At 43.3% G+C, this 22280-nt stretch overlaps 1 protein-coding gene across 9 annotated transcripts in view; it reads right to left on the bottom strand.

Moving 5' to 3' along the window:
* LOC137546613 (delta-type opioid receptor-like) overlaps positions 1-22280 on the bottom strand; it is a 146807-nt gene that overhangs the window by 46390 nt on the left and 78137 nt on the right. For 4 of the 9 annotated variants that reach the window (XM_068269274.1, XM_068269273.1, XM_068269271.1 and 1 more), the window contains 2 exons: positions 19486-19547; positions 15375-15617 (listed from right to left, as the gene is read on the bottom strand). The exons of 2 other annotated variants lie outside the window; for them this stretch is intronic. The gene's annotated coding sequence lies outside the window, so the exon portion shown is untranslated. The remainder of the gene's footprint in view (positions 1-15374; positions 15618-19485; positions 19548-22280) is intronic. 3 more of the 9 variants (XM_068269277.1, XM_068269276.1, XM_068269272.1) reach the window with 2 other exon arrangements.

Raw genomic sequence — 22280 nt, 5'->3', positions numbered from 1 at the left:
AGGGTGGGTAAGAGATTATATTACCTATCTATTCTAATTAACATAACTAATATCACTTGATGATAGTATGTTTGTTTAGGCTGAAGTTCTTCTTTAAGCAAATGAGCGCCTCATAATTTGTAATCTATGCTACTAAAGCCCAAGTTCAGGCAGAGTTTTTATAAGCCTTTAGCAGGACATTATGTAAATTCATTATGCGTAAATAGTTTCCACCAATTTATCAGTACTCCCTGCTCCACCTACCAATGCAAAAGGAAAAGGATAAGGACTGAGCCATGAACAAAAAATGTAGCTAGTTTGGTTAAGGTGACCCAGTGAGAATGTCCATAAGGAACAGTTCTCCAATCAGAGCAATGTCTACAACTTGAAGCATCCTATTTGGCAGATTAGGGTTGGTGTACTATTACAACAACCTATCTGAAACCTAGAAGTTCAAGTGGGCTATATTCACCAAATCAGGTTATCAGAATTTCTCTCTGGGTCACTTAAGTAATACTAACTCCCAAAAATAGCATTGCATAGCTGTTTTGCCATTGTAATTGTACATACCACATATATATATATATATATATATATATATATATATATATATATATATATATATATAGCTATAAGTCTAAAAAAATAGTTTTGACTCACTAAATAAGAGTATGGTAGTCGACTTTTACTCAAGTCGGGCCTACATTTCTGACTCTCAACCTTTGCAGAGCAAGCCACAGAGGCCAGCATGCTTTAAACCCCCCTACCACTGTCACCTTGAAAGACTCTTACTTTGTATAGCTTACTTTTGCAATGAGAAGGTTTTAGAGGCATCCATTGCCTGTGAGACACTGACATTTTTACCAACCAATGGCTGCAACACTGAGTAATTTGTGGACTATTAGTAGTGTTGGGCGAACAGTGTTCGCCACTGTTCGGGTTCTGCAGAACATCACCCTGTTCGGGTGATGTTCGGGTTCGGCCGAACACCTGATGGTGTTCGGCCAAACTGTTCGGCCATATGGCCGAACTAAGAGCGCATGGCCGAACGTTACCCGAACGTTCGGCTAGCGCTGTGATTGGCCGAACGGGTCACGTGTAGTGTTGGGCGAACATCTAGATGTTCGGGTTCGGGCCGAACATGGCCGAACTCCGAACATAATGGAAGTCAATGGGGACCCGAACTTTAGTTAGTGTTGGGCGAACATCTAGATGTTCGGGTTCGGGCCGAACAGGCCGAACATGGCCGCGATGTTCGGGTGTTCGACCCGAACTCCGAACATAATGGAAGTCAATGGGGACCCGAACTTTTGTGCTTTGTAAAGCCTCCTTACATGCTACATACCCCAAATTTACAGGGTATGTGCACCTTGGGAGTGGGTACAAGAGGAAAAAATTTTTAGCAAAAAGAGCTTATAGTTTTTGAGAAAATCGATTTTAAAGTTTCAAAGGGAAAACTGTCTTTTAAATGCGGGAAATGTCTGTTTTCTTTGCACAGGTAACATGCTTTTTGTTGGCATGCAGTCATAAATGTAATACATATAAGAGGTTCCAGGAAAAGGGACCGGTAACGCTAACCCAGCAGCAGCACACGTGATGGAACAAGAGGAGGGTGGCGCAGGAGGAGAAGGCCACGCTTTGAGACACAACAACCCAGGCCTTGCATGAGGACAAGAAGCGTGCGGATAGCAATTTGCATTTTGTCGCCATGCAGTCATAAATGTAATACAGATGAGAGGTTCAATAAACAGGGACCGGAAACGCTAACCCATCACAGATGTTCATTGTTCATGTTACTTGGTTGGGGTCCGGGAGTGTTGCGTAGTCGTTTCCAATCCAGGATTGATTCATTTTAATTTGAGTCAGACGGTCTGCATTTTCTGTGGAGAGGCGGATACGCCGCCGATCTGTGACGATGCCTCCGGCAGCACTGAAACAGCGTTCCGACATAACGCTGGCTGCCGGGCAAGCCAGCACCTCTATTGCGTACATTGCCAGTTTGTGCCAGGTGTCTAGCTTCGATACCCAATAGTTGAAGGGTGCAGATGGATTGTTCAACACAGCTACGCCATCTGACATGTAGTCCTTGAACATCTTCTCCAGGCGATCGGTGTTGAAGGTGGATCTGCACGCTTGCTGTTCTGTGTGCTGCTGCGTGGGTGTCAGAAAATTTTCCCACTCCAAGGACACTGCCGATACCATTCCCTTTTGGGCACTAGCTGCGGCTTGTGTTGTTTGCTGCCCTCCTGGTCGTCCTGGGTTTGCGGAAGTCAGTCTGTCGGCGTACAACTGGCTAGAGGAGGGGGAGGATGTCAATCTCCTCTCTAAAGTCTCCACAAGGGCCTGCTGGTATTCTTCCATTTTGACCTGTCTGGCTCTTTCTTCAAGCAGTTTTGGAACATTGTGTTTGTACCGTGGATCCAGAAGGGTATAAACCCAGTAATTGGTGTTGTCCAGAATGCGCACAATGCGTGGGTCGCGTTCAATGCAGTCCTAGGCCGAAGAGGTCATAGCCTAGGGTCACAAAACCTGTTTATTGGGCAATTTCAATGGTGGCGAGTCTGACGTACATAAATCGCAGCAATGGCCGTTAGCAACGTCTGAATCTCACGAAATGTCTCATGCAGGTAGAAGACATATTGTTAGACTTGGGCTCCAAAGATGGGTTCCCTACATCTCTGCAAACCAGAGTTACAGGGCTCCAAATTTGGTAAAATCCCCCATAGGCTTTCATTGGGCCTCCTATTTACAGTTCCAAAATCTCACATCTTTTCAAAGGGCAATTACTCAGCAGTGGCAAATTTTCTAGCATTGTAGGGACCCTTAGGGGGAACATGACTGGTGAGTTTCGGGCCCCTAGGCCGAAGAGGTCATAGCCTAGGGTCACAAAAACCTGTTTATTGGGGCTATTTCAATGGTAGTGATGGTGACGTACATAAATCGCAGCAATGGCCGTTAGCAAAGTCTGAATCTCACGAAATGTCTCATGCAGGTAGAAGACATATTGTTAGACTTGGATTCCAAAGATGGGGTCCCTACATCTCTGCAAACCAGAGTTACAGGGGTCCAAAATTGGTAAAATCCCCCATAGGATTTCATTGGCTCCCTATTTCACTTTCCAAAATCTCACATCTTTTCAAAGGGCAATGGCTCAGCAGTACCAAATTTTCTAGCATTGTAGGGACCCTTAGGAGGAACATGACTGGTGAGTTTCGGGCCCCTAGGCCGAAGAGGTCATAGCCTAGGGTCACAAAAACCTGTTTATTGGGGCTATTTCAATGGTAGTGATGGTGACGTACATAAATCGCAGCAATGGCCGTTAGCAAAGTCTGAATCTCACGAAATGTCTCATGCAGGTAGAAGACATATTGTTAGACTTGGATTCCAAAGATGGGGTCCCTACATCTCTGCAAACCAGAGTTACAGGGGTCCAAAATTGGTAAAATCCCCCATAGGATTTCATTGGCTCCCTATTTCACTTTCCAAAATCTCACATCTTTTCAAAGGGCAATGGCTCAGCAGTACCAAATTTTCTAGCATTGTAGGGACCCTTAGGGGGAACATGACTGGTGAGTTTCGGGCCCCTAGGCCGAAGAGGTCATAGCCTAGGGTCACAAAAACCTGTTTATTGGGGCTATTTCAATGGTAGTGATGGTGACGTACATAAATCGCAGCAATGGCCGTTAGCAAAGTCTGAATCTCACGAAATGTCTCATGCAGGTAGAAGACATATTGTTAGACTTGGATTCCAAAGATGGGGTCCCTACATCTCTGCAAACCAGAGTTACAGGGGTCCAAAATTGGTAAAATCCCCCATAGGATTTCATTGGCTCCCTATTTCACTTTCCAAAATCTCACATCTTTTCAAAGGGCAATGGCTCAGCAGTACCAAATTTTCTAGCATTGTAGGGACCCTTAGGGGGATCATGACTGGTGAGTTTTGCCACTGCTGAGCCATTGCCCTTTGAAATGGTGTGAGATTTTGGAACGGTAAATAGGAGGCCCAATAAAAGCCTATGGGGGATTTTACCAATTTTGGACCCCTGTAACTCTGGTTTGCAGAGATGTAGGGACCACATCTTTGGAATCTAAGTCTAACAATATGTCTTCTACCTGCATGAGACATTTCGTGAGATTCAGACGTTGCTAACGGCCATGGCTGAGATTTATGTACGCCACCATCACTACCATTGAAATAGCCCAAATAAACAGGTTTTTGTGACCCTAGGCTATGACCTCTTCGGCCTAGGGGCCCGAAACTCACCAGTCATGTTCCCCCTAAGGGTCCCTACAATGCTAGAAAATTTGGTACTGCTGAGCCATTGCCCTTTGAAAAGATGTGAGATTTTGGAAAGTGAAATAGGGAGGCAATGAAATCCTATGGGGGATTTTACCAATTTTGGACCCCTGTAACTCTGGTTTGCAGAGATGTAGGGACCCCATCTTTGGAATCCAAGTCTAACAATATGTCTTCTACCTGCATGAGACATTTCGTGAGATTCAGACTTTGCTAACGGCCATTGCTGCGATTTATGTACGTCACCATCACTACCATTGAAATAGCCCCAATAAACAGGTTTGTGTGACCCTAGGCTATGACCTCTTCGGCCTAGGGGCCCGAAACTCACCAGTCATGTTCCCCCTAAGGGTCCCTACAATGCTAGAAAATTTGGTACTGCTGAGCCATTGCCCTTTGAAAAGATGTGAGATTTTGGAAAGTGAAATAGGGAGCCAATGAAATCCTATGGGGGATTTTACCAATTTTGGACCCCTGTAACTCTGGTTTGCAGAGATGTAGGGACCCCATCTTTGGAATCCAAGTCTAACAATATGTCTTCTACCTGCATGAGACATTTCATGAGATTCAGACTTTGCTAACGGCCATTGCTGCGATTTATGTACGTCACCATCACTACCATTGAAATAGCCCCAATAAACAGGTTTTTGTGACCCTAGGCTATGACCTCTTCGGCCTAGGGGCCCGAAACTCACCAGTCATGTTCCCCCTAAGGGTCCCTACAATGCTAGAAAATTTGCCACTGCTGAGTAATTGCCCTTTGAAAAGATGTGAGATTTTGGAAAGTGAAATAGGGAGCCAATGAAATCCTATGGGGGATTTTACCAATTTTGGACCCCTGTAACTCTGGTTTGCAGAGATGTAGGGACCCCATCTTTGGAATCCAAGTCTAACAATATGTCTTCTACCTGCATGAGACATTTCGTGAGATTCAGACTTTGCTAACGGCCATTGCTGCGATTTATGTACGTCACCATCACTACCATTGAAATAGCCCCAATAAACAGGTTTTTGTGACCCTAGGCTATGACCTCTTTGGCCTAGGGGCCCGAAACTCACCAGTCATGTTCCCCCTAAGGGTCCCTACAATGCTAGAAAATTTGCCACTGCTGAGTAATTGCCCTTTGAAAAGATGTGAGATTTTGGAAAGTGAAATAGGGAGCCAATGAAATCCTATGGGGGATTTTACCAATTTTGGACCCCTGTAACTCTGGTTTGCAGAGATGTAGGGACCCAATCTTTGGAATCCAAGTCTAACAATATGTCTTCTACCTGCATGAGACATTTCGTGAGATTCAGACTTTGCTAACGGCCATTGCTGCGATTTATGTACGTCACCATCACTACCATTGAAATAGCCCCAATAAACAGGTTTTTGTGACCCTAGGCTATGACCTCTTCGGCCTAGGGGCCCGAAACTCACCAGTCATGTTCCCCCTAAGGGTCCCTACAATGCTAGAAAATTTGGTACTGCTGAGCCATTGCCCTTTGAAAAGATGTGAGATTTTGGAAAGTGAAATAGGGAGCCAATGAAATCCTATGGGGGATTTTACCAATTTTGGACCCCTGTAACTCTGGTTTGCAGAGATGTAGGGACCCCATCTTTGGAATCCAAGTCTAACAATATGTCTTCTACCTGCATGAGACATTTCGTGAGATTCAGACTTTGCTAACGGCCATTGCTGCGATTTATGTACGTCACCATCACTACCATTGAAATAGCCCCAATAAACAGGTTTTTGTGACCCTAGGCTATGACCTCTTCGGCCTAGGGGCCCGAAACTCACCAGTCATGTTCCTCCTAAGGGTCCCTACAATGCTAGAAAATTTGGTACTGCTGAGCCATTGCCCTTTGAAAAGATGTGAGATTTTGGAAAGTGAAATAGGGAGCCAATGAAATCCTATGGGGGATTTTACCAATTTTGGACCCCTGTAACTCTGGTTTGCAGAGATGTAGGGACCCCATCTTTGGAATCCAAGTCTAACAATATGTCTTCTACCTGCATGAGACATTTCGTGAGATTCAGACTTTGCTAACGGCCATTGCTGCGATTTATGTACGTCACCATCACTACCATTGAAATAGCCCCAATAAACAGGTTTTTGTGACCCTAGGCTATGACCTCTTCGGCCTAGGGGCCCGAAACTCACCAGTCATGTTCCCCCTAAGGGTCCCTACAATGCTAGAAAATTTGCCACTGCTGAGTAATTGCCCTTTGAAAAGATGTGAGATTTTGGAACTGTAAATAGGAGGCCCAATGAAAGCCTATGGGGGATTTTACCAAATTTGGAGCCCTGTAACTCTGGTTTGCAGAGATGTAGGGAACCCATCTTTGGAGCCCAAGTCTAACAATATGTCTTCTACCTGCATGAGACATTTCGTGAGATTCAGACGTTGCTAACGGCCATTGCTGCGATTTATGTACGTCAGACTCGCCACCATTGAAATTGCCCAATAAACAGGTTTTGTGACCCTAGGCTATGACCTCTTCGGCCTAGGACTGCATTGAACGCGACCCACGCATTGTGCGCATTCTGGACAACACCAATTACTGGGTTTATACCCTTCTGGATCCACGGTACAAACACAATGTTCCAAAACTGCTTGAAGAAAGAGCCAGACAGGTCAAAATGGAAGAATACCAGCAGGCCCTTGTGGAGACTTTAGAGAGGAGATTGACATCCTCCCCCTCCTCTAGCCAGTTGTACGCCGACAGACTGACTTCCGCAAACCCAGGACGACCAGGAGGGCAGCAAACAACACAAGCCGCAGCTAGTGCCCAAAAGGGAATGGTATCGGCAGTGTCCTTGGAGTGGGAAAATTTTCTGACACCCACGCAGCAGCACACAGAACAGCAAGCGTGCAGATCCACCTTCAACACCGATCGCCTGGAGAAGATGTTCAAGGACTACATGTCAGATGGCGTAGCTGTGTTGAACAATCCATCTGCACCCTTCAACTATTGGGTATCGAAGCTAGACACCTGGCACAAACTGGCAATGTACGCAATAGAGGTGCTGGCTTGCCCGGCAGCCAGCGTTATGTCGGAACGCTGTTTCAGTGCTGCCGGAGGCATCGTCACAGATCGGCGGCGTATCCGCCTCTCCACAGAAAATGCAGACCGTCTGACTCAAATTAAAATGAATCAATCCTGGATTGGAAACGACTACGCAACACTCCCGGACCCCAACCAAGTAACATGAACAATGAACATCTGTGATGGGTTAGCGTTTCCGGTCCCTGTTTATTGAACCTCTCATCTGTATTACATTTATGACTGCATGGCGACAAAATGCAAATTGCTATCCGCACGCTTCTTGTCCTCATGCAAGGCCTGGGTTGTTGTGTCTCAAAGCGTGGCCTTCTCCTCCTGCGCCACCCTCCTCTTGTTCCATCACGTGTGCTGCTGCTGGGTTAGCGTTACCGGTCCCTTTTCCTGGAACCTCTTATATGTATTACATTTATGACTGCATGCCAACAAAAAGCATGTTACCTGTGCAAAGAAAACAGACATTTCCCGCATTTAAAAGACAGTTTTCCCTTTGAAACTTTAAAATCGATTTTCTCAAAAACTATAAGCTCTTTTTGCTAAAAATTTTTTCCTCTTGTACCCACTCCCAAGGTGCACATACCCTGTAAATTTGGGGTATGTAGCATGTAAGGAGGCTTTACAAAGCACAAAAGTTCGGGTCCCCATTGACTTCCATTATGTTCGGAGTTCGGGTCGAACACCCGAACATCGCGGCCATGTTCGGCCTGTTCGGCCCGAACCCGAACATCTAGATGTTCGCCCAACACTAACTAAAGTTCGGGTCCCCATTGACTTCCATTATGTTCGGAGTTCGGCCATGTTCGGCCCGAACCCGAACATCTAGATGTTCGCCCAACACTACACGTGACCCGTTCGGCCAATCACAGCGCTAGCCGAACGTTCGGGTAACGTTCGGCCATGCGCTCTTAGTTCGGCCATATGGCCGAACAGTTTGGCCGAACACCATCAGGTGTTCGGCCGAACCCGAACATCACCCGAACAGGGTGATGTTCTGCAGAACCCGAACAGTGGCGAACACTGTTCGCCCAACACTACTAATAGTCCACAAATTACTCAGTGTTGCAGCCATTGGTTGGTAAAAATGTCAGTGTCTCACAGGCAATGGATGCCTCTAAAACCTTCTCATTGCAAAAGTAAGCTATACAAAGTAAGAGTCTTTCAAGGTGACAGTGGTAGGGGGGTTTAAAGCATGCTGGCCTCTGTGGCTTGCTCTGCAAAGGTTGAGAGTCAGAAATGTAGGCCCGACTTGAGTAAAAGTCGACTACCATACTCTTATTTAGTGAGTCAAAACTATTTTTTTAGACTTATAGCTATATATATATATATATATATATATATATATATATATATATATATATATATATATATATATATATATATGTGGTATGTACAATTACAATGGCAAAACAGCTATGCAATGCTATTTTTGGGAGTTAGTATTACTTAAGTGACCCAGAGAGAAATTCTGATAACCTGATTTGGTGAATATAGCCCACTTGAACTTCTAGGTTTCAGATAGGTTGTTGTAATAGTACACCAACCCTAATCTGCCAAATAGGATGCTTCAAGTTGTAGACATTGCTCTGATTGGAGAACTGTTCCTTATGGACATTCTCACTGGGTCACCTTAACCAAACTAGCTACATTTTTTGTTCATGGCTCAGTCCTTATCCTTTTCCTTTTGCATTGGTAGGTGGAGCAGGGAGTACTGATAAATTGGTGGAAACTATTTACGCATAATGAATTTACATAATGTCCTGCTAAAGGCTTATAAAAACTCTGCCTGAACTTGGGCTTTAGTAGCATAGATTACAAATTATGAGGCGCTCATTTGCTTAAAGAAGAACTTCAGCCTAAACAAACATACTATCATCAAGTGATATTAGTTATGTTAATTAGAATAGATAGGTAATATAATCTCTTACCCACCCTGTTTTAAAAGAACAGGCAACTGTTTGTGATTCATGGGGGCTGCCATCTTTGTCATGGGGGCAGCCATCTTTTTGGTTGAAAGGAGGTGACAAGGAGCAGGAGACACAGTTCCAACTGTCCTGTGTCCTGATTACCCCTCCCAGCTGCACACACTAGGCTTCAAATGTCAAATTCAAAATGTCAAAAGAACAGCAGAACGAGAACAACAACATCAGAAATCCCATCATGCTTTGCACAGCATCAGGGGAAAAAAGCCTGGGCAGTTTTCTTCTGTGCAGCTAAAAATGAGGCTTGTATAAGAGAAACAAAGTTCAGATGCTGTGAAACTGTTAAAGAAATACAAAGCCTTTTCAGTGCCGCTGAGTCGATTTCTAGTCCGGAGGTTCACTTTAAGGATATTTTTGGATAGCAAAGGTGTATTTTTGAAAAGAGAAAAAGCGATCTTTACAATCCGGGTCTACACCCACAGCATCAGTGGGGGTGAAATAATTAGCTATTGAAATGATCATCTAGTCTATTTATACATCAAACAAGTTTCCGGTTTAAAATCAAGTTGCCTGTCCAAAATTTTACCAATTTTGGACCCCTGTAACTCTGGTTTGCAGAGATGTAGGGACCCCATCTTTGGAATCCAAGTCTAACAATATGTCTTCTACCTGCATGAGACATTTCGTGAGATTCAGACTTTGCTAACGGCCATTGCTGCGATTTATGTACGTCACCATCACTACCATTGAAATAGCCCCAATAAACAGGTTTTTGTGACCCTAGGCTATGACCTCTTTGGCCTAGGGGCCCGAAACTCACCAGTCATGTTCCCCCTAAGGGTCCCTACAATGCTAGAAAATTTGCCACTGCTGAGTAATTGCCCTTTGAAAAGATGTGAGATTTTGGAAAGTGAAATAGGGAGCCAATGAAATCCTATGGGGGATTTTACCAATTTTGGACCCCTGTAACTCTGGTTTGCAGAGATGTAGGGACCCAATCTTTGGAATCCAAGTCTAACAATATGTCTTCTACCTGCATGAGACATTTCGTGAGATTCAGACTTTGCTAACGGCCATTGCTGCGATTTATGTACGTCACCATCACTACCATTGAAATAGCCCCAATAAACAGGTTTTTGTGACCCTAGGCTATGACCTCTTCGGCCTAGGGGCCCGAAACTCACCAGTCATGTTCCCCCTAAGGGTCCCTACAATGCTAGAAAATTTGGTACTGCTGAGCCATTGCCCTTTGAAAAGATGTGAGATTTTGGAAAGTGAAATAGGGAGCCAATGAAATCCTATGGGGGATTTTACCAATTTTGGACCCCTGTAACTCTGGTTTGCAGAGATGTAGGGACCCCATCTTTGGAATCCAAGTCTAACAATATGTCTTCTACCTGCATGAGACATTTCGTGAGATTCAGACTTTGCTAACGGCCATTGCTGCGATTTATGTACGTCACCATCACTACCATTGAAATAGCCCCAATAAACAGGTTTTTGTGACCCTAGGCTATGACCTCTTTGGCCTAGGGGCCCGAAACTCACCAGTCATGTTCCCCCTAAGGGTCCCTACAATGCTAGAAAATTTGCCACTGCTGAGTAATTGCCCTTTGAAAAGATGTGAGATTTTGGAACTGTAAATAGGAGGCCCAATGAAAGCCTATGGGGGATTTTACCAAATTTGGAGCCCTGTAACTCTGGTTTGCAGAGATGTAGGGAACCCATCTTTGGAGCCCAAGTCTAACAATATGTCTTCTACCTGCATGAGACATTTCGTGAGATTCAGACGTTGCTAACGGCCATTGCTGCGATTTATGTATGTCAGACTCGCCACCATTGAAATTGCCCAATAAACAGGTTTTGTGACCCTAGGCTATGACCTCTTCGGCCTAGGACTGCATTGAACGCGACCCACGCATTGTGCGCATTCTGGACAACACCAATTACTGGGTTTATACCCTTCTGGATCCACGGTACAAACACAATGTTCCAAAACTGCTTGAAGAAAGAGCCAGACAGGTCAAAATGGAAGAATACCAGCAGGCCCTTGTGGAGACTTTAGAGAGGAGATTGACATCCTCCCCCTCCTCTAGCCAGTTGTACGCCGACAGACTGACTTCCGCAAACCCAGGACGACCAGGAGGGCAGCAAAAAACAAAAAGCCGCAGCTAGTGCCCAAAAGGGAATGGTATCGGCAGTGTCCTTGGAGTGGGAAAATTTTCTGACACCCATGCAGCAGCACACAGAACAGCAAGCGTGCAGATCCACCTCCAACACCGATCGCCTGGAGAAGATGGTCAAGGACTACATGTCAGATGGCGTAGCTGTGTTGAACAATCCATCTGCACCCTTCAACTATTGGGTATCGAAGCTAGACACCTGGCACAAACTGGCAATGTACGCAATAGAGGTGCTGGCTTGCCCGGCAGCCAGCGTTATGTCGGAACGCTGTTTCAGTGCTGCCGGAGGCATCGTCACAGATCGGCGGCGTATCCGCCTCTCCACAGAAAATGTAGACCGTCTGACTCAAATTAAAATGAATCAATCCTGGATTGGAAACGACTACGCAACACTCCCGGACCCCAACCAAGTAACATGAACAATGAACATCTGTGATGGGTTAGCGTTTCCGGTCCCTGTTTATTGAACCTCTCATCTGTATTACATTTATGACTGCATGGCGACAAAATGCAAATTGCTATCCGCACGCTTCTTGTCCTCATGCAAGGCCTGGGTTGTTGTGTCTCAAAGCGTGGCCTTCTCCTCCTGCGCCACCCTCCTCTTGTTCCATCACGTGTGCTGCTGCTGGGTTAGCGTTACCGGTCCCTTTTCCTGGAACCTCTTATATGTATTACATTTATGACTGCATGCCAACAAAAAGCATGTTACCTGTGCAAAGAAAACAGACATTTCCCGCATTTAAAAGACAGTTTTCCCTTTGAAACTTTAAAATCGATTTTCTCAAAAACTATAAGCTCTTTTTGCTAAAAATTTTTTCCTCTTGTACCCACTCCCAAGGTGCACATACCCTGTAAATTTGGGGTATGTAGCATGTAAGGAGGCTTTACAAAGCACAAAAGTTCGGGTCCCCATTGACTTCCATTATGTTCGGAGTTCGGGTCGAACACCCGAACATCGCGGCCATGTTCGGCCTGTTCGGCCCGAACCCGAACATCTAGATGTTCGCCCAACACTAACTATTAGTGACATTCCCATTTGCAGCAATTTACCCAGTGCTAAGTGACACTTTCTTAATAAAGGAAATGCCAAGAAAACACAGGTATGAAAGTCCTGGCCACAGAAATTAACAAGGAAAGGGTAGGGGAACGATAAGGGGCTGCATTGCTTACTGGAGGTGGAGTGGATAATTGCTGCACTCTGAGTCCTGGAGAAGTTACTGGCTGCACTTAAATGAGCCATAAATTACTTTTCTCCTATGTTGCTGTCACTTACAGTAGGCAGTAGAAATCTGGCAGAAGTGACAGGTTTTGGACTAGTCCATCTCTTCATAGGGGATTCTCAGCAAGGCTTTTATTCTTTATAAAGATATTCCCTAAAAAGGATTTAAACAATAATGCTGGCCAGCTTCCCTGCTCGCTACACAGTTTTTTGGCAGTTTAGAAAATAAATAAATCCCTTAGAATCCCCTATGACAAGATGAACTAGTCCAAAACCTGTCACTTCTATCAGATTTCTACTACCTACTGTAAGTGACAGCAAGATAGGAGAAAAGTAATTTATAGCTCATTTTACTCTGGAAAAAAATGTACTTCTTATTTGTATATGTTAGCACATATTTTACATTTTACAATTTTTCGCCATAGTGCCCCTTTAAGGGTCAGGAGGTGTTAATGGCTGAATTATCTTTAGTCATTAACCCCTCCTGGTCCCCAGGTGCAGCTGTTAATTCCTCCTGGTTCCCAAGTGCAGCTATTTACTTTACTAGGCGTATACTCGAAGTCAATAATAAATTCCAGCTTAAGAAGTTTCAGATATTGGAGTCGACTTATACACAAGGTTGACTTATATTCAAGGATATTTAACCACTTCCTGGTTTAAGTACAGTATATTTATGCTCCTTGAGACTTCGTTTTAGCCTCAGGGGCGTAGCTATACGTACCTCGCAGGCATTCTCTTCGCCACCCATTAGTACACTGCTCGGTAAATGGGAACATGTGTTTCCAAAGCCGATCAAAGTGCCTGTAATGAATGATCACTGGCATCAGCGAGATGCTGCTGGTAATTCTGAAAATAAAAGTAAAAACAGACCCTTGCTGCCTTGTACAGGTTTCTTGGGTAGCAGGTCTCTTCTGTCATATGTGATCTATTTGCAGCCTTTCTATTCATTTTCAGCTATTCTGTATGCAGCAATGCAATGAGGAACATATACCGTAATTGCCTAGAAAGGGTCCTTAATAGAGAGATTAGGTGGTGCTGATGGGAGGCAATAATCTATATTCAGTAAAGCTGCGGTAGCATCTCCTCTGCAGTCTGCAGATTAAGTTAAGATATGCTTTGTTAGTGCAGCATTACTAATGGAATGTTTTCTGTTACTGGGGTATTCCTAAGTGGAGTGTGCACTGAGGAAATAGACATTTATTGTTTGGTGTACTTAAATGTTTCTGTCGTGCTTTGTTAAATGGAGGAACTGGTGGCAGATAGGAAAAAAGGTAAGAGAAAATGTGTGTTTTACGGAAGGCATAGAGCGGACTTGAATTATAATGTGTCACTCCTTTGCTTTGCAGGTCACATGATCATATAACCTGTTTCCCTCATTTCTCTTATTTTGCCTCAGTGCTCATAAAAGCTCTTTGCATTTTTTAGCTGACTTCAAATACAGGTTGGTTAATGAAAATCAATGAAGTGGCAGAAAACGTGAGCAGGGAATTCTTATTTTACGTGTTTGACTTCAATGAATTTGAAATAACATGATATGCCAGATCAACCATTCTGTTTATATTAATATTAGGATGGATAAGGGATCCAGGAATTTTGAGAGAAGTAATAATATGAAGAGCATTAATGGGCCCATGACCCAACGCCAGGCATACACCATAAGATATTGTTCATAGATTGTTCCTCTAGATTGTAAGCCTTTGGGCAGGGTCCTCCTCCTTTTGTGTCCTACCTGATCATGCACCTCCATTACTGTGAACCCATGCTATGCAGTTGAGTGAACCTAACTTGCCTAATCTCCATGCTCCCATCCAGTGACTGACTAAGCATTACCTGGTACTCATACTGTGCTGTGTGATCTGGTTTTCTTGTATTCCTGTATTGTCATATTGCTGTATGTCACCTCTAAATATTGTCTGTAACCTAAACTAATGTCCAGCGCTGCGTAATATGTTGGCGCTTTATAAATACAATAAATAAATAAATAATAATAGATTACACTACATAAGATAAAAATGTTGATGTTGATTAGTAAAATTGCTGTGCAGTATATCACAATGTACAGGTACTTACACAATGTTACAGGTAGTGCCTGTTGCACAAATAGTACCTGGGTAACATGTGTTGCTAGCATACTGCAGGTTATGCAAGTAGCATAGTGCACGGTCCACTAGCAACGCGCGTGTTGCCTAGGTAATTGTGCAGTGTGTGCTACATAACTGACATAAGTATTGCTAAAATTGTCATGCACAACAATTTTACCATTGTTACATGAATCAAACCCATGGAGTCTAAGGATACATTAAGGCATTCTCAACTGCAGTTTGATTGAAGTATTGAATAGACATTGATTGGGGATGCATGTTTTACTCGTTATCAATGTTGTCAGGAGTGCTAGCAAAGTGATTTTTGCACAACTTTGTCCTATATCATGTAATGAAAAGCTGGGCGGCAGCAGCAGTGTAATCAATATTAGACCAGAGTTATGCTGAGATACTCTCTAATACTTCATATTGCAGAGTGGGTAAATGATTGAAGTCAGGAAAATATTGATCATTTACCTGATCTACCACAATTTGTGTTGCGTGTACCTATCATTTCAGTGGTCTAGTCTACTTACAAATGCTTGTTAAGCTCCCCAGCCTTTCCATGTTTATCTCTCTCTGACTTAAAGAGGAACTTTAACCAAGGATTTAACATTCAAATCAGTAGCAGTTACCCACTTACCCACGAGAAATCTTTACCTAGATCCTCAGGGGGCTCTGTATGGCTGATATTGTGATGAAACCCCTCCCACAGTGTGATGTCATGACCATGGTCTTGACAGTTTTCTGTCTGTGAGCCTCGTTGCATTGTGGGAAATAACAGCTTTTTCCAACTGCAAAGCAAGCAATATCTCCCTCTGTGCATAGAACTCGCAATAACGAACATTCTGTACAGATGACCTGGCAGGACTAAAGACTTCACCACCTGTGATAAATTTCAGAATGTAAATCAGAGAGAGAGGAAAGATTTATGGGCAAACAGTGACAAAATAATCTATACAATCTAATCTATAAATGAATATTGTAAACAATGAGCAATTTTATTCATTATGTTATTTTCACTACAGTTCCTCTTAAAGCAAACGACTGCGTTATTGCATTCTATTGTAAAGTATGATTTTCTGCATGCTTCTATTGCTGTCTGTGAAATAGCGATAGTGCATAGCAGTTTCATAGTGCAAAGAGTAAATGTGAATATATACTGTTTGACTAAAACCCACTTCTCTAGCACCTGACTCAGTACAGTCTATGTAATGCCCCTTGAGGAATTAGCACAGATTTCTTTCTGAGTGGGTTAGATTGCAGGTACAGTGAGTTTCACATAGCGCAGCTGTGGTATAACAGCACAGTCAGTAAGTGGTTATAATATTGTAGCTAGGTAATATGCAGCAAGAATTAGGAGAAAATGCCATTCTTTAAACAAACCATATTTTCTGTGTGCATTCAGTCTTACATGGCAAGGTTATGCCAGAAAAAGAATGGCAGGAATCTCATATCGGCCTATTTTCCTGGGACGCTCTGGCAACTGCCACTACGCTAGAATAGATAGTCCTTTATGAATTTACCAATTTATAAAAAGCACTGCAGCTTTCCGTGATCTTACAGAGGCTGTTGTAGAAAAATGGCTGGATCCCTACCTAACAGCTTTGCCTGTCACTCTGAAATTGCCCTTAATCAGCCTGATCTATTCCTGTCTATTCAGCATCAGCACACAGTGACACTTCAGCCAGTGCTCCAGCCTGTTCTGTACTGTCATATACACTACATCTCTTTCTCTGAGTAGACGGGAGTGTCTGCAGCACCATCATGTTGGACAGACCTCTCTAAAGGGACTAGCCCTCTCTGTCTATATTTGTGTTCTATTCCTTAAAGAGAACCTGTACTGAGTAAAATTATTTAAAATAAACACATGAGGTAACTTCAAATGAACATTACATAGTTACCTTGCCATCAGTTCCTCTCAGAAGCTCGCCATTTTCTTCTGATAATAATCCCTTCCAGTTCTGACAATATTTTGTCAGATCTGAAATATATCAGTTGCTGTCAATAAAATATCAGTTGCTGTCAGTTATAGCTGAGAGGAAAACTAATGTACCAGGTAATGTCCTTGTTTCCCTATGGCTCAAGTGGACGATGTTACAGTTTAACTGTGTGCTGACCAGAAAGCTGTTATGGGTAATGGCCATTTTCAAAATGGAGGACGGAAAATTCCCTTGATCACAGTGGACAAACAGGACGTGAGACAGGAGAAAGACACTGAGGAGTAGACTACATGGAAGGTAAGTATAACTTGTGTATGCTTATTTTGACTTTTAATTTTCAGTTCAGGTTTTCTTTAAAGACTACTTCCACTGTATAACAGAGAGCCTGCAATGTCTATTATTGCTGCACAGATCAGCGGGTGGTAGGGTTAATTAATCACCCACTCACCCGTAATTTGTTACTGACAGCAACTCTGTCCCCCTCCATCTGTATTAGACCACCGCCGCCATGTTTCCTGAAGTCTTCCAAATCTCTGTGGCCATCCTTAGCTACAGGTGGGGATTGATAACAGAGCTGTAACGATCGGTGTAACACAGAGACAGAGGTGCTCTGCTTGCTATAACTGAATTGCTGTTGTTTATCCCCTGCTTATTGCCTGAAGAAGTGGGCTGTGCCCGCGAAACGCGTTGCATCTTTGGGGTATTTTCAATAAATGTATATATCTATATATTTACAGTCCTTGGTGTCTGCTTTAACGGAGGTGAGTCCACCACTTCCTCCCAGCAATTTTTAAAAAATGTTATGTACTTTTATCCTTCTGGCGCCTCTGTTCACCTACCAATATATTTGAGTCCACCCCAGGTGGAGAGGTGATCTACCCCCTTTCTTCCTATCTACAGAGAGCGACTTCTTAATCCTGAGTGAGGACAGGTCTAATCTCCTCACCTGCCTAATGAGTGGTTACCTAGGTGGTAACCCGTGTTTGTGAGTATTACCATCTCACTGTTTCATTTATCCAATCAATTTTGACATACTACACCATATTGGGCTCTCGATTTCTCTTCAACTTTAACTTCTAATCTTTATGTGGCACAAATTCTCCAGCTTTTTTTTTTTAAAAAAGTATACTGAGTGGTTTACTGCAACAGACTCTATCAATCCTGCCTTTCAGAGTGTGTGAGAAACAAAAGGTTAAGGTATTTTGTATGACAAGCATACAAAAGTCTAAACCTTGCACACATGCCACATGGTTCCCGACTAAGGCCCGGTTCACATTAGCGGTGGCTATCCGGAATCGCCGTGCCGGAGCCGCACCGCATGCGGAACGGACGAAACGGACACACGGCATAGCAATGTAAGTCTATGCCACCGTTCACATGCGTCCGTTTCGTCCGGACCGGAGCCGGACCGGATCCGGACTCCGGCGTCCGTTCCAACATGCGCTATTTTTTGGTCCGGCTCCTCCGGCAGCCGTATCCGGGGCGGAGCCGGACTGCACCATCCGGCCAATACAAATCAATGAGAACCGGATAGCGCACAACACACTGGCTAAAAATCCGGATGTTCTACCCCACTTCCTATGAGGATTGTTGCGGCGATATTGGATCGGGGACACATGGGCAAGCATTTTGGAGTGGAGCAGCACGAGCTGGAGATGTTGGCAGCATGTTGGAGGTGGAGGTGAGTGCTAAACAGCGGAGGGCCTGATTCCACAGGTCCCCCTTCTGCTGACCTCCCAGACCCCAACATTCTTTTTGTTTTTTACGTAACTTTTGGCAAACGGATCCGGATCGCATCCTGATGAACATCTGATGCAACCTGACCGGATCCGGATCGGATCCGTATCAGAACCGTACGGTTCCGATCCGGATCCGGTCCGGATCCGGTCAGGTCATCCGGTCCGTTTGGCAGACAACCGCAAGTGTGAACGGGGCCTAAGGATCTAGCACATGGTAGCCCCTGATCCCCCTCCTGAAGCATCACTGAGAGATCCAGGCTGCTGCATCATCTTGGGCTGAGTGCAGGCCATCTTTATTCTCTTCCTCACCCTGCCACCCTGCCCACTCCAAGCTGTTCCTTCCTGTGCAATGCTGTTGTCCCTGCCCCCCCTCCCCCCAGCAACAGAACATATTGCTAGCTTGGAGGCTAACAATACATCTGTACAAAACTCAGCCACTAACTGTTGAACATGCTCTATAATGCCACAGTTAAAGGACCCAAGAAGCGAAAATAAACTAATGAAATAAACAATTGTATCTATCTTCCTTCTCCTAAAATGACTTTTTAAGATATTCCACAGTTTTATTTTATGTTTAAATCCATTTTTAAGTTTTAACTGTTTTATTCATTGAGTCATATGCCAGAGCTAAAAAATCTATGAACTATTGATCCTTTTTATCTTTTTCCTGCTCTCAGAAGCCATTTTCTGTTAGGAAAGTGTTTTATAGTTAGAATTTCTTATCAGTGAGGGTCACACTGTAGTCACTTCCTGTCTGAGTCAGGACTGAGCCAGCCACTTACATAACTGATATTTAACTCTTTGGGGCAGAGAAAGAAAAAAAAAAAAGAACACAGCATAGTTGTTGCTTGGCGCTGTACATACCCATGTCTATCTCATCATGTCACACGTCACTTCAGGTATCCTTTAAAGGGACCCTTGTGCAAAACTAAGGGGCTATGGCTTTACAAAGAAAGTATGCTATGGGCAGTGTACAAAAAGTACTACAACAATGTAGAATACCTTGCTTAAACTATTTCACTTTGTGACTAATTGTTTGTTCTTGAGTGGATAGCTTTGTTTTAAATCATACCTTTTTGTCTGCTGAAACACCCATTTCCCTTTTGATCTTGTGCTCTTTCATATATGTTGTGCCTACAGCGGGGAGACACAGAGTTTTGCACCAATGTTGTCTTTTTGAATGCTTTATAAATGAATAATAATAATTATATGATAGACATTAGAATATAGCTATGGGATTAGATTGTGAGAGCCTCTAAAAAATAAAAAAGCCAAGTACACATTATACACTTTTAATAGAATAAACATGAGCTTTGATAAAAAAAAGAAACACAAAACAAATCTACTTAAATGTATTTAATAAAGAGGCCCCCTCGAACAAAGTTCAATTGGTTTGTTGATGGAACATTGATTGGGAAAGGCAACACAAACCCTAAATATGGCCCTGAGCTTCCTCACATCCCAGCAGGTGGCAATCTTTGTTTTCCATCTGAATCCAGACTGTTGTGAATTTGCTATGTACTGTGTGTGCAAACAACTCTCATTTCTGGAGTTCAAGTAAAAGCCTAAGGCTTTCATTGTGTAGCTGAATAAAATGCAGCAATTTCCCAGCAACCGGTTACCATACATTCCGGTTTACAAGCGTGAGCACAAAGATTATTAATTGTCTGTTGTCAATTACTGCACATTGCAGGTTGTTCTTTGTTTTAAGAGAGAAATGTTGCCTAATGCGGCCATGTAAGTAACACACCTAACTACTGCCCAGCCGGCCAATTACCATATCTGCTTACAGTCAAGCCAACTAATGGAAATGTCTGCAGCTGTACACAGTCTGCTTCCCATAACCAAATATGCTTCACCCAGCTACTGGGCATAGTTTGTGTGAGCCAGCCTTGAGACATGCCTAAGGGGAGGCTGTCAGAGTGTGCCCGGACACATGACCTCCTTCTTTTATCTATGGCTGGCTTTGCTAAGTAAACCTGACTGAGTTACTAATATACCTCCTGACACAGTCTGTAGCATGCAAAATCCGACATCTTTCCTATTCTTGTCATTGCTTTACTGTCTATGATGGTTCATCTGCTCATCACATTTTTGGCAATAATGGGCGCATATGGCCACAGCCTTATCTCCTGTAAATGTGGTCTTTCATATAATATAGACAACTACCACTAAATGTATATTCAAAGAAAATTTATTATTATCTTTCATTGGGAACCGTTTTCTGTTCTTGAAGACATTTTATCATTTCATTCAGTTCATACAAATGAAGGAGATTTCTAGGCATTTATATAGGTAGAAAAAACGCAGCTTTGTAAAAGTAACACATTTCAAAGCAAGCTTGAAGCGAAAAAACAAACTTTGTTATAATGAATTGTATGTGTAGTACGGATAATGAATAGAACCTTAGTAGCAAAGAAAAGAGTCTCATATTTTTTTTTTTATAACATTGCATCATACTGTCACAGTTGCACTTTTGAACCACACTCTGTTTTTTAAGCTATAAAACAAAGTGGAAATAATGGCCCTTTGAACTAATTTCCTGCAGTTAAACCTTATCCAAATCTGTCTTTCACTGTTTCTTGGCTGTTTAAGTGCTTCAGAAAGCAGGACTCTATTCCACCCAGTGGATGTAATAGCTTAAAGAAGCTCTTTTGCATAGAAAACAACTGCAGTTTTTTTTTAACTCTTCCTGTACTGGAAAACAATATGAGACTTTTTTCTTTGCTACTAATGTTCTATTGCTTATTTGTACTACACATACAATTCACTACCTCATAAGCTTATCCTTTTTTTAGCTTCAGGTTTGCAACCTCGGCAGGCCTCAGGGGACACCTGAATGAATGCTAGATTCTCAGCTAAGATGGCCCCAAGTGTCCACTTTGGCCAAGAACAGGCTAGCATTAATACAAGGGAATTACTACTATGCAGATATTCATTGTTAAAGCACCTAGATGAAGGTGTGAACTAAATCTTAGGTTGCATTCACAGTGCCTTGTTGTGGATTATCATTGCAGCTTACCGCACTGCAATGATAATCCTATGGGACGTTCACAGTGCGACATTAATGTCGAGTTGAAAAATGTTGCATTGTGGTAACTCACTGCTTGCAGTGCGTTACCTCTAAACGCAGACACATTGTGACTTTAACATTGCATTAAAATGCAACGTCCCACTGTGAATATGCCCTTAAAGTAAATCTGAGGTGAATATTCTATGAAAATACTTAATGTATAAGCAGAGGCGTCTGAGCCATTAAGCACCTTTAAATTCTTGCCTATGGCGACAGGAGGAGGGAAGGGCGACAGGAGGAGGGAAGGGCGCTGCTGAACTGAGTAGTGAGAGGTGAAATGCCTCTCAACTCTCAACTCACTCAGGTATCAGGTTACACAACAGCAGCAGCGCCTGACTCATGACTGATTTACTGACTGATTCATTCATTTCCTTCAGCTCAAAGAACCACAGTAATGAATGAGTCAGTGAGAGAAGGCACTCATCCTAGTCAGGGATCCGAGTACAGCATCAGCTCCTGAGATTCATTCAGTCCCTCTCTCTGCTACTGGTAACTGCGTGGAAGTAGAGACTGTAGCAGCCAGGCATTGACTGCCCCCCAGGCCGCCTTTGATTCAGTGATTTAGGGTTGGTCCTGTGTCTGCTGTATTCAGGTTTGTTGTTGTAAGGCATTGTAAAATACTAGGCTAGCTAATAAAAGTGCAATTAGAGGGCAGGCAAGCTGGTAAATATACACAGCATGATGCAGAGGAGGGTCCATGGGAAAAAATCTGTCTGGTCTCTCCCCATTGTTAAAATGACTGCATGTGCAGATAAGGTGTTAAACAGGTTGAAAAGTTTTGACAGTCCCTAGAC

Source organism: Hyperolius riggenbachi, chromosome 2, assembly GCF_040937935.1.
Source record: "Hyperolius riggenbachi isolate aHypRig1 chromosome 2, aHypRig1.pri, whole genome shotgun sequence".
Lineage (NCBI taxonomy): Eukaryota > Metazoa > Chordata > Amphibia > Anura > Hyperoliidae > Hyperolius > Hyperolius riggenbachi.
The sequence above is the reverse complement of the archived record's forward strand: the minus strand, read 5'-3'. Positions and strand labels throughout refer to the sequence as shown.